Below are 25844 nucleotides of genomic sequence, written 5' to 3' on the forward strand. Positions count from 1 at the left end.
CATGCATCCATTATGCTAATTCAGACCCACATTGTTTTATATATAGACTATTGCAATAGCTTTTTAATTGAAGGCCCTGTCTTGACTCTCTCCCTCTCAAATCCATGCTCAATACAGCTGCCAAAGTAATATCCCCAAAGTTTGTATCTGATTATATCATTGCCCTACTCAATAAACATCAATGGCTTTAGGTTACTCTAAGTAGCAATTTATTATCACTTTCCTTTGATATTAAAAGACTCCTTAGAATTTCTTGTTTGACATGCCCATCTCCAATCATTGAATCAAAATATACACAGTACAGTAAACTCACAGGCAGATTCCCAGTATGGCCAGCTTTATTTCCTTTAACTTTTGCTTACAAAAGAAATTGAAACTGGCCAAAATGCAAGCATTGTTAACTTTTCTACTTAATTGACTAAAATGAAAAGCAAGTGATTCTGGAAAAATTGTAATAAAAATATTCTATCTTCTGTATTTCTTGTAAGTATTGTTATTATTTTGCTACTGCGTTTGTTTGGTTAAAAAGAAAAATGCCATGGGTTTCAGTCCTCTTCCATGATTCTTCCTTACCATTTTTATTAATATGCTTATTATACTAGTGCCAGTTATGTTATTTAATAATGTTTGTTATGATATTTGTATATTTTTTACAATCTAGTTTTGCTAAGTAATATGCATAGAAACTATATACCTGAAATAAGTGTAAGTACTACCAAAAAAACCCCAAAACTTGTTTGCTGGAAAGACTTATATGAATTGATGCAATAGGAAGTGAACAGACCCAGGAAAAAACATTGTACAAAATAATAGAAATATTGTATGATTAAGAACTATGAATAACTTAGCTATTATCAACAATACAGTGATCTAAATCACTCCCAAAAAATAAATAATGAGGCATACTATCTACCTTCAGAGAAAGAACTGATATTGTGTGAATGTGGACTGAAGCATGCTATTTTTTACTTTCTTTAGTTTTCTTTTTTTTTATTTGAGTCTTCTTGAGCAAAATGACTAATATGGAAATGTTTTACATGATTGCACATGTACGATTGCTTACCATCTCAAGGAGCAGAATGGGAGCGTAGGGAAGAAAGAAAGATGGAATCTCAAATTCCAAATTTTTAAAAAAACAAATATTAACAATTTTTATTAACATGTAATTGGGAGAAAATAAAACATATTTAAAATTTTATTTGATTGAAATGATTTTAACTGGAGCTTTTGAATGCACCTGTCAAATTGGTGGCAGTTAGTCAATAGTTGGTTTTGGTGGTGGCAAGGCAGGTGGACACCCTTTCCACAATGATGTTCTATAATAGACATAGGGACCTAGATGTAAGAAGAACTGAAAAAGGTTAGGGAACACTGTCCTTCCCAGTACTCAGGCACTGAGACTCTCCCCATTCTACTACTGATCTGTTAAATCTCTTAAAATCCACTCATTTTCCCCCTACCACCACTACTACTCAACTCCTCCCCTCCCAGGATCTATTATTTAGCCATCCTTTCCCCATCTTTTATACCATTATTCTAGCCTGGGTAGACTTTTCTGGATCTTGATTCTGTCTTTTAACACACTTTCCAGTCCTCCCAATTTCAGTCACGTGGAAATTGGATTGGCTTGCCATCTAGGCCTTCATCCAAGTCATTTGTAAAAGTGGTAAACAGTACCATAACAGGCACCCAACTGGCTTCTTGTCTTTCAGTCTCCCCTCCCCTCATGCATGTATTGCCATAATAATCTTCTCCCAAATACTATTTTCATCATTCCATTCTCTAAAATTTCTAAAAATCCCCCACTGCTTAGAGGAGATAGTCCAGATTTTTTAGGGTTAAATTGAAAATCCTACCAAATCTGCCTCTCCCCTGCTTTCTGTCTTATAGCAGCTCTACTCATCAATATAAGATCTCAGTTTTAATAAGGTTGACATTCTCTTCAATTTCCTTGAAAAACACATTTTCCTTATAATCTAAAGTACTGTTCATGCTGTTCCCCTTCATGGAGTTATATTTCCCATTCTTTGCACATACTCAAATCTAAGTATTTGTAAGGCTGAGTTCCTTTTGCTTTTTCTGGGAAACAATTCTGGCTTGCACTGATCTCCCTCTTCTTGAACTCATGTGACATCCATTTGCCTGTATTTTGACCTTTCTTTCCTCCCTCCTTCCTTCCTTCCTCCCTTCCTTCCTTCTTTCCTTCTTTCATTCATTCTCCCCTTCCTTCCTTCTTTCATTCATTCCTCCCTTCCTTCCTTCTTTTCCTTCTTTCCTTCCTTCCTGCCTTCTTTCCTTCCTTCCTTTCTGCCTGCCTTCCTTCCTTCCTTCCTTTCTGCCTGCCTTCCTTCCTTCCTTCCTTTCTGCCTTCCTTCCTTCTTTCCTTCCTTCCTTCCTTCCTTCCTTCCTTCCTTCCTTCCTTCCTTCCTTCCTTCCTTCCTTCCTTCCTTCCTTCCTTCCTTCCTTCCTTCAGCAAATAATGACTAAGCCATTTCTCTGTATAAGGCCTTCATTAAACTACTGAAGACTGGTCATTGGGTCATTAATTAATCTATTCAACTACAGCAACTCGTGAAAGGTCATCAACTAAACCCTCAAGGGGTTGTGATCTGAATCAGTAGGAGGACAACCACTCTGATGAAATCTTGGCTCTTTTGACATGTCAAAGAATCTGCAAGGTTCTGGGTTCCTCATGGGTGGATGGGTGTGAGGGGCTGAGTAGAAAAGACACAGAATATATAAGAAAAAGTCTCTGATTTCATGAACTTAACAGCAACTCAGTACCTCTGTTTGGACAGACTACTTCTTCTTGAGCTTCAATCTCCTCATCTCTTAAATGAGGGAGTAAAATTAAATGGTTTCTAAGGTCTCACTCAGTTCAGTTCTAAGATCATGTAAGCTGGTAGAATCAATTTGGAATATGAGTTTGCTTTAACAGAGTTACTGCTAATACAGTTCTGCATATAAATAACTGTTGATGTTGGTGATAAATAATTCAGAGAGAGAAATTAGGAGCTCAGTGTTTTTTAATAGTAAATAATTTAAATGCTCTTTACATCGCATACTATATGAATAAGTATTTTCCCCTTGCATGGGCAGAGATAGAAAAGCAGCTAATGCATAATGGAGATAATGGAGAGCTACCCATGGAAGACCTGGATTCGAGTCCTGATGATGATATTAGTTGGACAAACCTCAAAGTTGAAAGACACCTGACAGTCTAAGGATAAAGTCACAGACATTCTCCTTCCTCTCCCCTTCCCCCAACAAATGGACAGAGATTCATTGGAGAGTGCAGCTAACAACAACAACAACAACACTTGAGGAAAAATCATAGCTAAAAATTTTATTTCCACCATACTTTCTGATATAGAAATGGACAATGATTTTTGCTCTTGTCCTTTGATAAGGGTGCATAACCAGTTTTAGAGGAAAGGATTTTCTTCTAAAAGGGGAGGTAGGAAGTGAGCTCTGTCACTAACCTGACATAGGATCTTGGGAAGATCATTACTTCCCAGGCTCTCTTTTCCTCTAGCCCCCCATCTATTGAATTACTTCCACAGCTGTCACCCCCAGTACTCTCAATGTTCTAAGATTTTTGCCAACTCTGCCATTTTATGTTCTAAGTCAGAAGATGGCAGACCATGACCCACAGAACCAGTTAGTTTGCTAACCCCAGTTCTAAGAGATTTTCCAGCTCTCTGGAAGGAACATTCTGTTTTCTCTATTTCTTGTTGGTTCTGATATTCTATAGCATTCTAAGGTTCCTTCTAATCTTAACATTACAAATCCTTTCCAACTTCCTCATTCTATGTAGTAAAGTCATTCTAGAGTTAACATTTTATTCTTCAAAGGTTCTTTCCAGGGCTGATATTTGATTTTCTAAAGTTTCTTCTGACTCTGATAGCATGTAATTTTGAAAGATCACAACCTTTTCCACATACTATTTTTTTGGCTAACTAAGCTGTGTTCAGAAACTGCTGAATATGTATATTTATTTACTTATGTATTTATTTATTCAAGATTGATAAAGGGACTATTCTCCAACTGCTCAGACACCAAAACCAAAACAGAGAGATAGAGACACAAAAAAACTTAGTGGTGCATTCATATTGGTATACACATTCATATAGAAGCTTCCCAAAATAGAATGGGCTGCCTTTGGAGTTGGGGAGCTCCTTATCCTTGAAGGCATTTGAATAGAGGCTGGACTAATTGGCGACTATATAGAAGCAAATTCTGAATTGGGAAGCATAATTAGACTAAATGATCTCTGGAGTCAATTCCAGTATTGACATTTTCTGATACTTTTGAAGTCTATTCTAGCTTACTGTACTCTGCATTGTCCAACCCTAAACACCTCCCTAATTTAACATACCACTTAGGGAGGTGAGACTCAGACTGGGCAAAAGGATAGAAACTAAAGAGTGAGTAAATTCCAGAAATAGTCACTTCTGGCCCTGCCACTTAAGAGGATGGGGATTGAAAAAACACTTTTAAATAGAAGTATGTATAGAATGGTTTTATATACAAAACACATGCATGCATGCACAAACATACAAATACCTATATACCTACATATATTATTTATGTCTAATGGTAATCATCTTGGAAAGAGGGAGAAAAAAAAAAGAAAAAAGTTGCATGATAACTATTACATATTGAAAAGATAACAACTTGTTTTTTTTTTTTGCAATTTCATGTGTAATCATCTTTCCTATTCTATTATGTTATAAAAATACTTATTTTATTTTTTAAGTTCAGAAAAAAATAAAATAAAAAAAGAGGATGTAATATCCCCCATCTCATCCATAGGGAATATTATCATACACATTAGATTGAATTACTAGATATCTCCTCTCCCCAAATGCTGCCTTATATTCCAATCAGTTATAGCCAAGACAAAAATAAATGCACACTTGCAAGCAGGCAGAGGTTGCCTGTGATGTCTTTATCATATGTAATACTCTTAGTCTAAGGAATAAAACAGAGAGAGAAGAAAGAGAGAGAAAGAGAGAGAGAGAGACAGAGAGAATAGAGGGAAAGTTGGAGAAAGTATCACAATGACAGTATACTAAATAGTACAGACCTAAGAGTCAAGAAACCTAGGGTCCAGTCTCAGTTCTATGATAGTCAGTTAGCAGATATTTATTAAAATGCTTTGCCATGTACTGTGCTAAACCCTGCGGAATGCAAAGAAAGTCAACAAAAGAAACCAAAAAATTCAGACCATGTCCTTAAGGATTTCATCATCTTTTTAGAAAAATTATATTTTTATTTTCCTCAATTACATGTAATTTTTTTACATTTGTTTTTAAAACTTTGAGTTCCAAAGTCTCTCCCTTCCTTTTCACCCTCAAGCCTCATTGAGAAGGCACATGTGAAGTTATGCAAAACATTTCCATAAAAGTCATGTTGCTAAAGAAAACATAGATCACTCCCCAAGAAAAATAAAGTGAAAAAAAGAGAGTATGTTATAGTCTGTATTCAGACACAATTCGTTCTTTCTCTGTATGGATAACATTTTTCCATCATAAATCCTTCAGGATAATCTTGGATCATTGTATTGCTGAGAATAGCAAGATCATTCACAGTTAATCACCCCACAACATTGCTCTTACTTTGTACACAGTACATTTAATTTTGCTTAAGTTCATGGAAGATTTTCCATATTTTTCTGAGAGCAGAGAACTTCATCTTCTAATTAGGGAAACATCATGCAAAAAAATTTACAAGCAAATTATATACAGGGTCAATAGGAATTTATCTCAGAGAGAATATATTAGCAGTGAGAGGAAAATGGGGAGCAGGGAGAGGTCTTGCAGAAAGTGGGATTTGGACTGAGTCTTTAAAAAACCTAGGGAAACCTGAAGGTTGAAGTTAGAAAAGAGAACATTCTAGGTACAGAAGATAATCAGTGAAAAGGTCTAGAGATGAAGTGTTATATAGCTACAAGAAGGTCATTGTTATTGGGTTATAAAATAGGAAGGGAGAAAAGTATTAGGAAGTGTGAGAAGGAGCCAGATTATAGAAGAGCTTTAAAAGAAAAGCTGATGAATTATTTAACTTTAAAAAAAGTTTTCCCAATCATAAAATGAAGGAGTTGAGTAGATGATCTCAATGGTCCTTTCCAGCTATGACATTGTATGTTCTCTCTTTCAGTGCTAAGACCCTTGCAAGTTCTCACATTCTATATTTTATGTTATCAGAAACCTTCTACCTTTAGAATTTTTGTGATTCTCTGGTTAACCTCCATACTAGTTAAAAGACCATTGATCATTGTACAGTAAATCTGGATGCTGAGTGAGTCTAATTCTGGAAATACCTGATGGAGGAATTTCTTCTCTATTCAATTCAGAGATGGCCTTCAACAAGGTCTCATACAGCATCCCTTAGTGCCTTTTATCACTCTTCAACAGACTATGTTTTTAAATTTGGCTTCAGATATGGGTAGACTGGTAAGGAAAGGAGTTAGGATACCCTTATAGAATGAAAGGATTTGGGTTCTCTGCTAGGATCATTACTGATGGTGGTGGTGTGTGTGTGAGTGTGAGCCAATCCTGGAAAGATACTTGGGGCTACAGAGTAATTAAGTGAGAGTTGTTAGAGGAGGCTAATAGAACTTTCATTTAGAAATCTAGAGGTCCACAGAACCATAGGATTCAGATCTGGAAGTAAATCTTGTAATGATCTAGTGCAATTTTTCCCTTTGTGGATGGAGAAACTGAGACTCATCAAGTGACTTGTTAAGTGACTCATAAAATGATATTTGTTTATAGCCCCAGCCACTGGAAGGAGATATCTGAACCCAACCCAGGTGCTCTGATTCTAAATCCGCTTTTCTTCCCCCTGCCCCATCATGCCATGTTTTCTCCTGCCTTGGTGCCTCTTAGCAATATTTCTAGCCCTTCCCCCAATTCTGCAGGAAAGAGAGGATGGTTTATTCCAAGAACCCTATAAAAGTTAAGTGTATTTATATAGAGCATTGTGCCAATAGATGGATGTGAAAAGCCCACAGTGGTACAGTTAGAAAAGATATGTAAGCCTTCATAGGAACCTCATCAAGGCAATGACATTTAACTGGGGACTCATATTCTGAGAGTGTCATCAGCTTGCTGGTAATGGACAAAAGGGTTCAAGTCAGGCGACCTTAAGGACTCAATTCTGTTCAGAAGCACAAGATGAAAAGGGGACTTAGGAGGAGGCCCAAGGGAAAGCAGTGACATTTCCCGGAGGGCCCTCCTGCCAAGGCAGCTTGGAGAGTGATTCTGTTTAAGAGAGATCTAGCTGTTTTTGATGGTGACCACAGGCCCTGATCAATATCTCTGGGAGGTAGGAGTTCAATATATGAATGAATTAGGAAGTCAATGCTCAGGATGCTCCCTACCCACAGAAATAGCATCTGGCCAGTAGTTGTTTAAACAAGGATGCTCTCTGACTTTAGTGGTCACATATAAGACAGTGTGTGTGTGTGTGTGTGTGTTGTGTGTGTGTGTGTGTGTGTGTGTGTTTGCCTTTTGAGACTTGCTTTTAATTTTGTGACCCTCAAATATGAAATCATAGGACAATCCTGAAAGGGATTTTAGATACAATAATCCAATCACTTCATTTGTTACATATGGAACAAATGAGATTCAGGAAAGGAAAAAGTCACATATCAAATTATAGAATTGGAGGAATCAATCACAGATTTAAAAATGGAGGGAACAGTAATTAAAGTATCTCTCTATTGTGTCTAAGATTTATTTCAATTTGAAATTCTAGGATTATATGTAAATTGATGAAATTGATTTAAGAACATGGTGTTAAGATTATTCCTTAAGACTAAGTCTTCCCCATCTCTACAGATAGCTCCAGGTGACCTCCAAAGGAAAACCCTGGAATCCTTTACTGTCAAGAGAATCCCACATCATTGAAGACATACATCATAAAGATAGAATCTCCTTGTTGTGAACTGATCCAGCCATTCTGGAGAGTAATTTGGAACTATGCCCAAAGGGCTATCAAACTGTACACAGCCTTTGATCCACCAGTGACTCTACTGGATCTGTATCCCAAAGAGATCATAAAAAAGGGAAAAGGACCCATATGTGCAAAAATGTTTGTGGCAGCCCTTTTGTAGTGACAAGAAACTGGGAACTGAGTGGATGCCCATCAATTGGGGAATGACTAAATAAGTTATTGTATATGAATGTTATGGAATAGTCTTGTTCGGTAAGAAATGACCAACAGACTGATTTCAGAAAGGCCTGGAGAGACTTACATGAACTGATGCTGAGTGAAATGAGCAGAACCAGAAGATCATTGTACACGACAAGAAGATTATGTGGTGATCATCTTTGATGGACGTGGTTCTTTTCAACAATGTGGTGATTCAATGCAATTCCAATGGTCTTGTGTTGGAGAGAGCCATCTGCATGTGGAGAGAGGACTATGGAGACTGAATATAGATCACAACATAGTATTTTCATCTTTGTTGTTGTTTGCTTGCTTTTTTCTTTCTATTTTTTTCCTTTTTGATCTAATTTTTCTTGTGTAGCATGATAAATATGGAAATATGTATAAAAGAATTGCACATGGTTAACCTATATTGGACTCTTTGCTGTCTAGGGGAGGGGGATAGAGGGAAGGGAGGGAGAAAAAATTGGAACACAAGGTTTTGCAAGAGTGAATGCTGAAAACTATTTTTGTATGTTTTTTGAAAATAAAAAGCTATTATTAAAATAAGATACAACCTCCTTGAGGACAGGAACTCTGACTCCTGTTAATATTTTCTTTTTCATGGTACCTAGTACGATGTTCAGTTATTTCAGTCATGTCTGACTCTTCATGATCCCATTTGTGATTTTCTTGGCAAAGATACTGGGATGATTTTTCATTTTGTTTTCACGATTATTTTACAGATGAGGAATTGAGACAAATGGGTTAAATTGCTTGCCCAGGCTCATACAACTAATAATTTTCTGAGACTAGAATTGAACTCAAGAAGACATGTCTATCCACTGAGCCATTTTTTGTGAACTAACTCTGTTGTTCTAGTCTGGTTGACTAAGTTGGCTGACAAAGGTGGTTCTGTGGTTTTGAAAGACCTGGGATCACTGGGATTGTGGGGGAGGGAGTTGGTGGCTAGTTATCTCTATACTTCATGATGACCTTTAGGGACTCAAAAATTACTAAGTGGATTTAGCCTGGACCTGCCTTGGTATGTAGTTTCTAAGTAATCAGCTGTATGGCATTCTTGCATTTATACACCACAGGCATTTTTTGCTTCTATAGAGACATCTTCCTCAAAACAACCAGATTATATTGATCAAGATAAGCTTCTCTAGAGGGGAAGTAAAAAGAAAAACTGGGAGATTTTCTGGAGAAACAATTGGAGACTTATACAACTCTAAATTTCCCCCCTAGCCTAGGAAATCCACTTTCCTTCCTTCTGATAACCAATGAGCTAACTAATTTTTGAGTTATATAAATTTAGGTTTGAAAGGGACCTTAGAGGTATCTAGTTTATCTTTTTTTGCTTACATATAAAGAAACTGCAGTTCAAAAGTTTAATGACTTGTCCAGGAGTAACAGAGGCAGGATTTGAATCCAGGTTCTGGTACTCCAAAACCAGTATGGTTTACCTTATGCTATGATTCTTCCCATTGGTTTCTATCTAAAACTGGAAGAGGATTAAATTAATAGATTAATTAGGCATACCAGTTAGCAAATTGATATATCTTCATCATGAAAATACTGTTAATTATGATTGACATTTATATGGCTTATTATAACTAATTATGGATTATTCCATTTGATCTTCACATTAAAACCTTCATTTCTTCAATGCTCAGTTTATATCCTATCCCCTAAGGGTAGGAAACTTTTAATGATTCTCCCCTAGTTGTTAGTACTCTCTCCCTCTCATGTCATCTGGTCATCTATTTATATATTCATATTGTATTTCCTCAGTAGAATATAAGCTTCCTGAGGGATTAATCAGTAGACACTGAATAAATTATTATTGAATTGAATCACTGAAACTGTGAATGCAAGATACAATTAACCCTCCCCCCCCTTTTCATGATTGCTCCATGAATAATTATAACTGACATTTCTATAGCACTTTAAGGTTTTCAGATTGCTTTATACAGACTATCTTGTTTGAACCTCACAGTAACATTATGAAATTAGTGCTCCTGGTTTTATTATTCCCAATTTATAGTTAAGGAGACTGAAACTGAAAGTTTAACTGATTCCCCCCTTCCATTCTTTACAGACTAGCTATCCTGGTCTACTTGCCATTTCTCTTATATGACACCCCATCTCCCATCTCTACAACTGATAATCCCACCAGACTGATTGAGGAAACTTCTCAAATTAATGCATAACTCCCTTAATTATTCATTTACATTTGTTAATTTATTTATGTTTATTTGAGAGTTAGAGGCGTTTACCAGAATTAAAATATTATCTATATGTGGGAAGCAAGAGTCCCAAAACTGCCTCAGAAAACATTTGAGCTCTGGAGAAAATAACAAGGGATCCAAAGATAGTGCAATCTACAGTAGAAGCTCATTTATAAAGTATTATAGTAAAAGATTACTCAATCAATAATCACCTACTAAGTGCCCATTATGTACCAGGCATTGTTAGTACTTTGGATACAAAGACAAAAAGGAAAATAATTCTTGGGGGGAGACAACAAATATACATATAGTTACATATAAAGCATATATGAAGTAGATGAAAGGTAACTTTGAGGAATATGCTAATGGATGGGGGAATAAGGAAAAGTATCCTATAGAAGGTGATGTTTGAGCTGAGTTTTGAAAATCTGGGACTCTAAGAGGTAGAAATAAGAAGGGAAAATATATTAGGCATGGATGACAATGAGTTTTAAAGCATCAAGACAGGGAATGGAATACTGTATGAAAGAATGGTACATAGTTTAGTATGGCTGGACTACAGAAAACATGGAGGAGGATATGAAAACTGACTGGAAAGACAGAAGGTTTCAGGTTCAAAGGGTTTTAAATGCCAAGAAAACAAGAGAATAGGAAATAGAAAGGGATAGGAGTAGTGCCTGAAGGTATCCACTCTGGAGAAAGATCATGGGCAGCCGCATTTCATAACATAGCAAAAAACAGTGACAAATGAGCTTTCAGAAAACTGAGCCCGACACCCAGATAAGCTAGCCAGATCGCCAAGAGCATTTGATAGACAAATGTAGAAGGACCACAACAAATAGCTGCAGAATAGTGCAGACTTGCAAGTGCTTCTATAGTGAACAAATCTCACTAGTTATTCCAATGAAACTACCACATTTGGACTCTACACTTGGATGTGTTTTATGAGGAAGTCCAAGTCACTTTAGATGAAATTAGGACAAACATTTGGACCTGACTCATGTAGCTAGATGAGTGGTAGATGGAGAACTGGGCTTAGAATCAGGAAGACTCATCTTCCTGAGTTCAAATCTCACCTTAGACATTTACTGTCAGTGCAACTCTGAACAAGTTACCTTACTCGTTTGCCTCGGTTTCCTCTTTTGTAAAATGAACTGGAAGAGACAGCAAGACATCTTTTCCAAGAACCACTTATGACCGAAAACAATTAAACAATATAAACAACATGTATATACAGAAGAAATCAGTGCTGGAAGGGACAAATAACGTAAAAGATTGTGGGTGGAATTATTATACCAAAAGAAAAAAAAGATGAATGGGAAAACAATAGTGACCACTGTTCCTACACCTATTTTCTCATCTCTATAAAATCTTTTTGAGACTTGTATTTTCTTATTCTATATTTCTACATCTGTAAGTAATAGGTCTGGTGAGTTGACTAGAACAGACAAGGAAGAAAGATTAGAGGGAAATATCTAGGAAGTCCCAAGTAGCAAGGAAGGAAAGTTAAATAGGAAATCATTGAAACCAAGAGGGATGAAAGAAAGTCATAGATGAGAATGGAACACTTAGTCTTCCTTCCCAATACAATAACCACCATTTCAGCCAGGGCATACTTAACTGAAAGGAGTTACTTCCTTCTATTTAGGCAAAACAGCATTTGTTCTATCCCAGGGTTTGAGAGAATTGGACTTCCTGAGCAAGAGAAATAAAGGGATTGCGCTAAAATAATCTCTAAGTTTCTTTCAGCTTTAGATTCTATAAATAGTCTAGATCCGAGTTGTCCAACGTGGTTCACAACACTCTTGAGTACAGCTAAACTGGATTAAAATGTAATTGGGAAATATTTAACAAAATGATTAAAAAGCCAATAAAATTTAGATAATATTATATTTAATAAGCAACTTGCAAGTATTCCTGTGTACAATGTAGCGGCTCCTATTTCTTTTTGAGTTTGATGCCACTGATCTATACAGCTTTCCAATGAAACAAATAGGAGAAGCACACAGTCAGACTTTCCCAGATGATTTTTTTCCTTTTTAAAAACATATTTGTTATTTATTTCATTAAATATTTTCCAGATGCACATAAATTCTTCCCCCCCCCCTCAGGCAATTAAGGTTAAGTGACTTGCCCAAGGTCACACAGCTAGATCATAAATTCTTTAAACATTTATTTTTTTAAAATTTTGAGTTTTAAATTTTTTACTTCCTATTCCTCTCTCACCCCTTGAGAAGGCAAATGATATATATATATATGTATATATATATATATACACATATGTGTTTATTGTATGTATATATATGAAATCATACAAAAGATATTTCCATACTCACAATGTTGAAAAAAAGACAATACAAAATCCCCAAGAAAAATAAAGTTTAAACAAAGTATAGTTATATTAACACTCAGAGTTCATCTTTCCTCTCTCTGGAGGTGGATAGAATTTTTCATCATGGGGTCCTTTGGTATTGTCTTAATCACAGTAGCTAAGTCTACCCAGATGATTTTCTACAGTCAAAATTGGCACCATTGAACTGAGAGAAGTAGGGATCATAATATCTCACTCTGTTTATTGTTAATTGATTATAAAAAGAAAATTGTTTTAGTAGAGACATTTATAGCATTTAAGGCTCCCCTCCAACAAAGTGTTTCTCATGTGTACATTAAAATTATGGAAGATGCCTTTATAGCTGTAAGCACAATTATATTTTTGTTCAATGAGGATGATCAGTATCAAGTGATATCTAGAGAAATGTTTCCTCCTTAAAGGTGTTGCCAGTGTCGTGGAGAATGTTCTCTGCAGAGCCAGAATAAAAAAGGGATTCTATTTGTATGGTAAAACTCTCTTCCTATATGTATTTATCTTTGCATGCAATTTTGATTTATTTGTATGAAGCCCTGGAATAACTGCAAACTAGGCAGAAAAAAATCAAGTAAAACAAGAATGCCTTTTGTCTATTTTATGTGCCTGTTCAAGATAAATGTTATCATGTATATATAAATATATGTATATATTTTAACTATAATATACATCTATATATGTTTATGCATATATAAATTCGTTTCAGTATAATTGATATTTTAGGGAACAATTTTAGTATAATACAAATTTCCTCAATTTCCACAATTTCATCAGTAGGAAAACTAACCCATTTGAATAGAGTAGCATATGTACATACCATAGACACCTACCAACTGTCTTGAGTCATTGTCTATGCTGTGTTATAAAATTAGATAATACTGCATCATAATTATTCGCAAGTTGCAATCCTTACCACACCCACTTCCACCAATCAACTTAAGATCTTTTTTAAGGTGAAGTGTCATATTTATTCTATATCTTCTGAGGCAATAGAAATTAGGGGCTGAGGATGACTGATTCGCCCTTATTTTCTCTCCTAACCTACCATCATAGCAAGATCCTCTGAATCAGGATTTTTGGTCCACCAAGGCCAGCAGTGACTTGACTTTACCATCTTGGGTCCTATAGATCCAAACTGATCAGAAGTCCAAGGCCCTTGAAACTACTATTCATTATAATATTAATGCATTTTAAGCTACTTAATATGTATAAAACTGTACTATAATTTTATTGGGTTTCTAGCTTTTAAAAATGTCACTGATAAAGTTTTTGAGTGTCACACCCCAACCCCATTTTCCCCACAAGCTCTGTGGTTTTTATTTATAATTGTACATAGTGAAGTGATTTTTTGGGAAGGCATCTGTCATGTTATAGCAGTTCTGACTGCAATATACATATCTAAATACATATATTTATATATTTTGCACAGGTTTTTGTAGATGAATAATGAGTTGGGTCCTGTATCAAATGAGAAAAGACTAGGATGGATGCATTTGGGAAACTGCAAAGCATTTTTAAATATTCTGAGTTCCTCTCTGTCACAAAATACCTATCCTTTTATTAAACACCAATATTCTTCCAGTGATGCTCTGTGGCTTAAATCATGGAACATCATAATCTCTCAGGAATCAGAATTTCAGGTCATGTAGAAAGCAATCAGGAAATGTTTGATGAGCAGTCAGTCATATAGGCTGCAATTTAAACTTATGAATTCAGGGCAACAAGGTGGCATGTGGAGTCAGGAGGAGCTGAATTCAAATTTGGTCTCAGACACTTGAGACTTACTAGCTAGTGACCCTGAGCAAGTCATTTGATCCTAATTACCTTGGGTTGTACACACGCACACATACACACACACACACAATCAAATTTGAAAATAAAATTATCATTTCTATGTAAGAATCAGCATAAAAATATTTCCAATGTGGAAAATCAGAAAAGGGGGTAGGTTGGTCATATAGTAGGGAACATTTAATAAATTAACAAATAATAAAATAAATAAATCATAATAAATAAAATAAATAATAAATTAATAAAAGGATAGCTGGCAGACAGCAATATTATTTATGAGATAAGAAAAGATCTGGAACAAAAGTTTTTAACCCTTTTTTAGTATTCTAGATTCCTGTGGCAGTCTAGTGAAGCTTTTTCAGAAAATTTTTAAAAAAATTCATAATGGAAGAAAATGCTCTATTTCTATTAGAAGGAAATGAAAATGGATATATAATTCTCCCCATTCCAGTTTATGAATCCCCTGAAATCTTCCCACAGATTCAAAAGTTAGAGTTTCTGATGCAATGGAAGGCCTCCAGGTTATTGGAAAGGTTCTCTGGAGTACTTAGGAAAGGGAATAATTAAGAATCACATAGAATGGGAAGGCATAGATGGATTGCCATTTGTACTGTTCTCAAATTATTGAAATTAGAAATCTGTCAAACTGTCCAAGATAAGAATAATTGATAAGAATACTTTCCTCCCTGATATCTCGGATAAATATACAAAGACTAAAGCAAAAGTAGGGAGAGAGATTTTAGCCATCCATTCATATTTGGAATCCAACAAAGAAAACAACACAACTATAACAAAATTGTTAAAATTAAATTACAAAATTTTAACAACAAATAAAAATAAACAACAAAATATAAACAATAAACAATAAACAAAATGCAAACAACAAAAATTAGAAATAAACAACAAAGAATAACAAAAAAAAATTTTTAAAAGAAACAAAACAAAGAACATGCTAGATGGTACAATGGATAGTATCAGGCCTGGAGTAAAGAAGACCTGATTTTAGATCCAGCCTCAGTTACTTATGTGTGACTCTAGATAAGTCACTTAACCCTGTTTGCCTCAGTTTCCTCATCTGTTAAAAATAGCTGAAGAAAGAAATGGCAAACCATTGCAGTATCTCTTTGACAAGAAAACCCCAAATTGGGCCATAAAGTGTCGGCCATGACTGAACAACAAAATTATCAAAACCAGAATTGTTTGCTAGTGAATTCTCAGGTACTGGGACTCTTCAGACACAGACTGGATGGTAGTTGTTTGGGTTATTGTAGAGGAGATTCCTGACTTGGTTAGGCACAGTATTGTTATTTCTTCAGAGATTTCTCATGACTCTAAGGTTCTATTAGTTCACTAACCAGCCAGTAAGTGTGAGAGCTGGAATTTGAACTCCAATGTTCTGACCCCAGGTTGGGGCTATTTTACTGCTTTTCTAGGTCCACCACTTTGAGAGATTCAACATGACCCACGTGACCACTCCCTTTTAAAAAGAATTTTGTCAGATTTCAGAGTAAGTTAAATAATTCCTGTCTACTAAGTAGTGCAATAGGAAAAATGCTAGATCTGAAGCTGGCGGGGGTGGTTTGAATCCTGGCTCTGCCATTTACTACTCAGTGTGACATCAGACAAGTCACTTCCTTTCCTTATCTAAGTTTGAGGGTCCCTATCTGGAGCACACCAGGTGGAGGAGGGGCAGCTAGATGAGCCTGAAGCCTTTTGAGCTGCACATTTATGATCCTCTTCTCAGTTTCTGTTAACCTTGAACCAGCGAGGGGGGGACTGGAAGGGGAAGAGAGTGAGGGTGAGACATCCAAATCAACAAAGTAAGAGGTTAGAACTGAGCCTTGACCTAAGGCTACTAAAAATCCAAATTTGTCTTCCAGAGCTTTTTGGTTGTCAGAGGGTTTTATAGCACTCACAGAAACCCATAATCCTCGACAATCAAAGGGGCATCTCTAGCTTCAATTTGTTTCCTTCTCAATGGCTTGCAAGTATTTTCATTTATTTCTCCTCTCACTGATGATTTACACGAAGTTGAAAAGCAAGTTTTTCAGGAACTTGAGAATGATACATGGGCCTTTGATTCAATTCAATAAACATTTATTAAACATCTACTGCATGCTGGGTATAATGCAAGCCAGGTGACAAAGTGTATAGAGTACTAGTCCTGGAGACAGGAAAACTTGGATTTAAATCTGACCCCAGACTCTTACTAGCTGCTGTGTCATCCTGAGCAAGGCACTTAACCTCTATTTACTCCAATTTCTTCAAATGTAAAACAGGGAACATAAGAATGTCCCTCTCCCAAGGTGGCTGTGGGGATCCTATGATATAATTTTTTTATTTTTTGGAATTTTTTATCATTTAATTTTATTTTTAGAAGCTTTTTATTTTCAAAACACATTCATAGTTTTCAACATTCACCCTTGCAAAATCTTGTGTTCCAAATTTTTTTCATCCTCTTTCCCCCATCCCCTCCCCTAGATGGCAAGGAATCCAATATATGTTAAATGTGTGCAATTCTTTTATACATATTTCCATAATTATCATGTTGCACAAGAAAAATCAGATCAAAAAGGAACAAATGAGAAAGAAAACAGAGTGCAAACAAACAATAACAACAAAAGTGAAAACTATATTGTGATCTACACTCAGTTCCCTTAGTCCTCTCTCTGGATGCATATGGCTCTCTCCATCACAAGACCATTGGAACCAGCCTGAATCACTTTTCTGTTGAAAAGAGCCAAGAACATCAGAATTGATCATTGTATAATCTTGCTGTTTCTGTGTGCAATGATCTCCTGGTCCTGCTCACTTCACCAGCATCAGTTCATATAAGTCTCTCCAGGTCTCTCTGAAATCATCCTGCTGATCATTTCTTACAGAACAATAATATTTCATAACATTCATATGCCATTCTCCAATTGATGGGCATTCATTTAATTTCCATTTTCTAGCCACTACAAACAGGGCTGCCACAAACATTTTTGCACATATGGGTCCCTTTCCTTTCTTTAATATCTCTTTGGGATATAAGCCTAGTAGAAACACTGCTGGATCAAAGGGTATGTCCAATTTTGTAGCCCTTTGGGCATAGTTCCAGATTGCTCTCCAGAATGGTTGGATCAGTTCTCAACTCCACCAACAATGTATCAATGTCCCAGTTTTCCCACATCCCCTCCAACATTTATCATTGAGATAATATTTTTCAAGCATTTAGCACAGTACCTGGCACATAGTAGGTGCAATATAAATGTTTATTCCTCTCTTCATAGGGAACCCAAAAACAAAAAAAGTTCAGAAAGTCTCTTTCCTCAGAGGTGAGAGAAGAGAATAACCAAATACAGCTAAGTAAATACCCAAATTTATACCAAGTAAATCAAAAGCAATTTGGGGTAGGGGGAGTCGCATAAACAAGTGGCTTGAGGCTCTGGAGCATCATACCTGCCTTGGAGAAGAGGAAGCCTGTAGATTGGGAAGAGCTCTGCATTGTCAGTGACAGACCTAGATCTAAGTGTGGACTGTTAGTAGCTACATCTATATTAGCTTGATAGCTTGCTCATTTCTTCACCTAGACAGCTAGGTGGCGCCATAGCGCACATTGTGCTGGGCCTGGACTCTGGAAATCGCATCTTCCTGAGTTCAAATCTGACTTCAGACACTTACTAACTGTGTGGCCCTGGACAAGTAACTTAACTTTGTTTGCCTCAGTTTTCTCATGTGTAAAATGGGCTAGAGAAGGAAATGGCAAACCACTCTAGTATTTCTGCCAAGAAAACTCCAAATGAATGATAGATGAATAATAGAAACAATGTACCTGAGTAAATTAGCTCTAAATTCCCTTCTAGCTCAAAGACTTCTAATTTTTCCTTTCCACATGTGGTGCATACAACCAAAGGACACCAAAACCTCCAGGAGCTTGCCCTTGCAGTTCTGCCTTATAGCTAGTGCTATGGGCTAATGAATATTGATGAACACTGGTTCAGACTTTTTTTAAATGAGAGACTAGCCAATTGCACCATCAATTTCCAGGACCAGATTCACAGATTTTAAAATCGAGTCCTAGAATAGACCTTATAGATCATTTTGCCCAATCAACTCTTTTTTGAGGGTATTGGGGTGGGTTAGAGGTAGCTGGCCAGACCTGGACTTTCACTGGGATGGAAAACTAGTTACAAACTCCCTCTACCAAACAGACCTACAATTGCTTAGAAACTTAGACTCTTGGGGCTATTTCTTGGAGGTATTAATGGATTAAATGATTTTCCTAGGGTCATCTAACCCACAATGGGACTCAAACCCACCTCCTCCTGACATCAAAGTTGGTTCCTGAGTCACATCCCTTGTTACCTTTCCCTAACCCTCATTTTACAGAGAAAAAAACTGGGCCCCAGAGAAGTGATTTGTCCAAACTCATATAGATAGGTATTATATGTTATATATTGATTAATTTTTCCCTTGGATACCCCCCCAACTCAATGATTTTTCCTATGGCCTATAGGAGATGTCAACCTCCTCTGGAAGACTATCTATTAATAAAATGCCTGATGCTTTTAAGGAGCTGAAGAGAACAGTAACAAATCCAACTGACCGCAGGACTTTTACAAAGATAGGGTATGGTTGTGGAGCCATCTGAGTCTTGATCACATAGGTCTATAAAATGACTGGGAAAGAAGGTCCTCAAGTCCAAAAACCTGAAAAAATGTAGAGAAAATGCCCAAATAATAAGTTGCAGAATTCAGCGTCCTAGCGAGTGGGGAAGAGTGTTCCTCAGGATTCCACAGTATTTTATGTGCTTTGACTTTTTAATATTTTTAGCTCAGAGAATACAGCTTGATTTTACAAAGGAATTTCTGTTCAAGGAGCAGATAGATCCTGGAAAAGTAGCCAAATAAGGCATCTAGGTAAATTCAATACAATTAAGAGGAAATTCAGAAAAAAAGGGAAAAAACCACTTAACTGTTGACCAGGACACCTGAATTCTTTTAGCAGCTCTTCTATATCCTTGTTGTGTGACCGTGGGCTACTTACTTTTCTGTTGGCCTCTTTTTTCTCCTATTAAATGAGAGGATTTTAGAGTTGTCAAGGATTTTCTGTGTGAAGCAGGGTAATTTCTTAATTATATTTATTTTGTATTATACATAATAAATATTTATATATAATATATATTCATATAATATATATAATATAAATTATTTTATATTAATTTCTTAATTATATTTAATTCCAGCTGTGCTTGTTATTGTAATAGCCAGTATCCATGAAAACAAGCGCCAGTCAGCAAGTATCTCTCACACTAGACTGCATTTTATAGAGGTTCACACCTGACAGGCACCAGGAAGGGGAGAGACCAAGGCTATGAAAAATCAGAGCTGGGGCAGAAAAAGGGGAGGACACATATGAGCTCCAAGTTTTTCCTGTTGTTGCTATACTGTTTGGAATTTTTCCAGCTGCTCTGGGCTCAAGGAGCAGGTGATGAGGCGCCTGGACAGGGGAACCAATTTTATATTTACAGTAGAGTGGAAAGAGGAGAATCACAATACAAACTAGAGGTGATGGATAGCAGGGAGCTGTGAAATGATGCCATTCTGGGCAGACCAGCACTGAGAGCACTTAACAAGAGAGCCCTGCACTGCCTCCGACAGCTTGGGAATGCTTTTAGCACCTGTCAGGCAGGAGGTGTCTTGGTCCATATCTGCCAGCAGCTTTCCTCCAGAGACACATGGAAGGGAGCTAGATAATTAATAAATTCCTCTTCTTCCCCCTATCTTCCACCCCCAGCTGCTTTTGAGCACAACATGGGACTCAGCAAGACTTTTTGCTTTAGATTTTTTAAGGATTTTGGTAAATGAAACCTTTTTTTAAACTAAAGACCTTTTAAGTAAAGATTTAAAAAATTTTAAAAACATTTTTCAATAGCAAAATGAATAGAGTGGCTTGATGATTAAATGCTTAATAAGGAGACTTTCTCCACTCTTACACTGCATACTCTGCAATCCAATTGATCTCCAAGCTCTTCCTTACACAAGATGCTCCATCTCCTGAATCAGGGCATTTTCACAGTCTGGTCCCTCAAGTCTTGGGATGCTCTCCCTCTTCAGCTTTCCCCACTGCCTGGCTTCCTTCAAGTCTCAGCTAAAATCCCACCTTCTACAGGAAACCTTTCCCAGTCTTCCTTAACCTTAATGCCTTCCTTCTGTGATGATTGCCATTTATCACATACCAATATCTATCTATCTATCTATCTATCTATCTATCTATCTATGCACACATGTGTGTATATGTATATCTTGTTTGTGCACAATTGTTTGGGTGTTGCCTCGTCCTTTAGTTTATGAAGTCTTTGAGGGTGGAGGGTTGCCTTTCTTTGTATATCATCTACTTAGCACTATACCTAGTACATAGTGGATGCTCAATAATGTTTGTTGACTTGATTTGACTGATACAGCAGAGTGTAGAACTTGAAGAGAAACTCTTCAAAATATGCAAAGCATTTTTAAAAAATCCATTAACTTATTTGATTCTTACAACAGCTATGGGGAGAAGGCAGGGCTAGGCTTATAATTCCCATTTAACAGACAATAAAAATGGGGCTGAAAGACATTATATGACTTTTCTATGGCCATCCATCTTGCAAATGTCAGAATTCAAGATTTAAACCTACAAGTACTAATTCCACATCAGCTGCTTCTCCCACTATACCAAAACCAGAATAGATTCCTGACAAATCTTATGTTTCTAATCTTCTCCCCATCATTTATTCTGCTTACCATATGCCAGACTAATTTTTTGTTTTTTATATAATATTTTATTTCCCTCCCAAATTACATGTTAAAACAATTTTAAAACTTATTTTAAAAAAAGTTTTGAGTTCAAAATTCTATTATTTCCTTTCTCTCTTGTTCCTCCCTGAGATGTTAAATGATCCAATATAGTTTATATGTGTGCAATCATGTAAAAACTTTCATATTCAGACTAATCTTTTGAAAAAGCCCATTTTATCCATTCAAGATAATGCAGTGATTAGAATCTTGAACTAGAAGTCAGGTGATTTAGGGTAAGTCCTAGTTCTGTCACTCTTTAGCTATATGTATGATCTTGCCAAAGTACTTCCCCTTTCTGAGCTTTTGATCCATCAACTGTTAAATGCATATAGACAGCATATGCATTATGTTTTTAATTGAGCTGTAGTGACAATCTAATGACATTCTGGATCTGTGATTCTGTCAAGATCAGCTTTCTGCTACGTTCCAAATAGAGACTGAAACCCATCTAAATCTATCCATTCTCGTGTGATATATTTATGGTCTCCCATAAATTTTGAGGGAGAAAGGAAGAACCTGCTTGTTGTTATAGGGGCATTCCTTTCATCTGTTCACCTTATACAGATACTAATGGGCATATATAACATGTTATCAGTTTCCCCCTGTCTCATGCATTTCCCTTAATCATATCCTCTATACTGACAATTCTCAGTCTTTTTGATTTCAGAACCCTTTTATGTTCTTAAATTTTAATGTGCCCCTTATTGAGCTTTTATTTAAGTGGATTATATCTATCAGTATTTACTGTTTTAGAAATTAAAATATCTTAGTATTATGAAAATAGTTTTCACCTCATCTATTCAATAAAAAACTCTCAGTGATCTTCAGGGGTCCCTTGACTATCCTTTGGAAACCACTTATACTACTTATTCTACATAATTCATCATTTTTAATGTGGATTGGCCTGTTTACACTTACCATGTGCTCTGTAATGTCATTTAGGCGAATCTTTACTTCAGTTCTTCAGATACAGCTCTATTCTACTGCTTCAAATATCACCATTGAAATGCTAATGCTAAAAAATGGGCTTTAATTTCTAGAAATAGCTTGGCATCTATTAAAAAAAAACTTTGCAGGGGCAGCTAGTTGGCGCAGTGGATAGAGCACCAGCCCTTAAGTCAGGAAGATCTGAATTCAAATTTGGCCTCAAACACTTAACACTTTCTACCTGTGTGACCCTGGGCAAGTCATTTAACCCCAATTGTCTCTGCAAGAAAAAGAAAAGAAAAAATACTTTGCAACTGTCCAAAAGGACTCAATTTACTCTTTTTCTCTGACTCAGTTTTAGGCCCAGTTCATTATATTTTTGCAATTTATGTTTTGGTTTTGTATATTGATGGATCAGTTCTATAAGTTATTCATCTAGCTGCAAAGCATAGTGTAGACAACTGACATTTTTTCACCCACTTGATTTTTCTTGTGTGGATAGTGGGTCTAACTCTCATAAGCTCTTCTGGACATATTGAGAAGACTCCATAATATCCCAGAGCTAGCCTCTTTAGGACACCCCCACTTGCAGGGAATCCTCTTTTGACTAGAATTCTAGGAGGACAGAGGATGCGAGACAAAAACAAAACAGCGATGCAGCCAAGAACCTTCTGTTTTTTCGGGTCCTTTCCAAATCTGAGCCCTGATATTCTTTGCCTCCCTGAATAGATGGTTCTGGACAATAACAGCCTAATGCTACACATTTGACATTGCCTCCCGGTGTGTGTCATGCGTCTGTTTTTCAAGCTCTAGAATCGAGCAGGCTGGTTGTGCTCAGTGTGACAGAAGAGGACCAAGGGAAGAAGTACTGGCCAAAGAGAATCTATAAGACAGAGAATTTGCTAAGAGCACTCTCTGTGGGGGAAGAGCCCCACAGCTCGGGGCTGGAGTTGGTGGGGGGTCCTGGAAAGCAGCAGCCTAGCTTCTCAGAGCTGAGGTGGGCCCAGCTGGGGAGCTTCTGCTCTCCTTCAGGCTTGTGCCAGGGATGAGGTACCTTTAAGGAGCCAAAGTTTTGTGGGCTTATCCACCACATTCTGGGTCTTTATCCCAGGGGTCAAGTTTTATCTTCAAGCCCAGGGGGAAAGAAGGGGGTATTTCGGGAGCAACAGCTGGGAACCCTCACTAGGGCTTTCAAGCCACCTCAAAAGAACAGAAGAGAAACAGCCATGAAGAAGATACACAGATACACAGACACAGACACATAGACACAGACACAGACACAGACACGCAAGTTTAATCAAGCTTCAAGAAAAGAATTGCCTTGAATGATTATGATTAGTAATATAGGTCTGGATAGATTACAGAAGGTGTGACGTTTCACATATTTTCAGACTTACCTAGATATTTAAAGTCACAAAATGTCAGAGTCAGAAGGAAATAAAGAACTTGGAGCACATAATTACAGAACTACCAGGGACTTGAGAGGTCACCTAATCCAAGCTCCATTTTTTATAGGCAAGCAAAGGGGTGGAGACCCCTTCACTGTTCCTCATTGCTTAAAGGACACACTCTCAAGTTCTTATCCTGGCATTTAAGACCCACCACAATCTATCTTATTATTTTTAGTTCGTATTATCTTTTTCTTACTCTCTCTATTCTAGCCAAACTGTACTGCTAAGTGTTCTTCCAGCTTGACCTGTGCTCTCCTCTCTCTTTCTTGCTCCAAAAATTAGCCTAGAATACATTTCTCCCCCTTTTTTATCTCTGCCTTTTAAAATCCTTATCTGCTTTCAAAACCTAGGAGTTTTCTTGGTAGATACACACACACACACACACACACACACACACACACACCCCATATGAATATATCCTATAATGTGTATATATGTGTATACATATATGTGTATGTATACACATTCCACAGATGGCTATATGCATGTATATGTAGTTGTAAGTACATATGCATATATGTATTTGTATATATATACACAAATCCGTGTATTTGTGTATGTTTGTGTGTGGCTGGAATTTGAAACGTATTGAGCTCCGCTTGGAGATGATTATTTTTTTGCTTTTCTTTCTCTCCTTTCATTAGTATGAGAAACCAAAGGATCTTGGGCAGGTTGGGGAAGAAATCACATGCTTCAGACTCACATTTCTTCGGCACAATGTCCTGAAATAGATTTGGAGACATGGTATCCTCAAAGAAAGTAGATAGAAACTACGAGAACTTGTAAACCTTACGTTATCTAGAGGTTTTAACTTAAGAACTTCAGATTCTCTTATCAGGATGGAGATTAGAAGACAGATTAAATTCCTTTAGTCTTTACTTAGCTGTTTGAGTCTAATAGAATTTACCCCATTTTTCTCCCCTGCCCCTAGTCCCAGACTCATTCCCCAAAGTAAAGATCCCTTTTTTGAGGGAAGAAAACAAAAAGCTCACCAACCAGTTAAATTCTGAGACAGATCATCCTCTCATTATGGGGAGAGAGAAATCAGGAGTTTTTCCCTAGTTTGAAAAGGGCACGAAGGATCTAACTTCTTAAAGAAAGTGTAGCATAAGCCTCTGATGCCCAACCTAAAAGAAATATGGTGGAGTTCTCTCTTTTTTCCTATGGGGAAGTAGCAGCAATGCTACTGAAGTCTCTAACAGAAGCCGGAAGCTGAACCCCAAGGGATGCTTCTCACACACAAGACTCTGAAGCCACAACACAGTGCTTTGTAGCACCCACAGGACCAGCAGACTGCTTGCCTGTTAGCCTGTATTCTGTTCAATACCAGCAGGAGCAGCATGGTGATATTACTGGAAGAAACACAAGTGCTCCCCTGCATATGTTCCCTATTTGTGGGCATCCTTCCCATTGATAGTGCATGTATTTCTGATAGCGCATGTATGCCCCAGGTGTGAGGCAGCTGGATAGCACAGTGGATAGAGCACTGGACTTGCAATTAGGAAGACTCATCTTCACGAGTTTAAATCTCGCCTCAGAAACCTACTGCTTGTCTGACCCTGGGCAAGTCACTTAATCCAGTTTTCTCATCTATAAAATGAGCTGGAGAAGGAAATGGCAAACTAATCCAGTATCTTTGCCAGGAGACTAACAAATAGGGTAACAAAGAGTTGGACAGGATGAAGTAACTATAATAAAATGCCCCAAGTTTATGAGAAAATATTCTATTGTTTTTTTTCTTACATTTGCTATATCATTAAATGTCTTTGAGTTGAATTTACTATGCCCTCTGGTGGGCTGGTATAAGTAAACAATATCAATTGGGATATGTGAGTTATGGTTTTTGAGTGGGTGTGGAGCTACAGATAACTCTGAATCTTGGGGACTTTGTCTATAGGAATCCATGTTCAAGAGCTCAAGGATTATATTTGCATTTTGATTAGGCTACTAATCATAGAATATTAGATATGGAAAGCTTCTTGGAAATCAAGTAATTTAGCCCTTCTTTTACAAATGGTGAACCAAGGCTCAGGAAGGGAAAAAAGCTTACCCATTATGACAAAAAAAAAAAGGACAAAGTCCTGACTAGAACTATTGA

The sequence above is a fragment of the Antechinus flavipes genome, chromosome 2, assembly GCF_016432865.1.
Source record: "Antechinus flavipes isolate AdamAnt ecotype Samford, QLD, Australia chromosome 2, AdamAnt_v2, whole genome shotgun sequence".
In the NCBI taxonomy this organism is placed as follows: domain Eukaryota; kingdom Metazoa; phylum Chordata; class Mammalia; order Dasyuromorphia; family Dasyuridae; genus Antechinus; species Antechinus flavipes.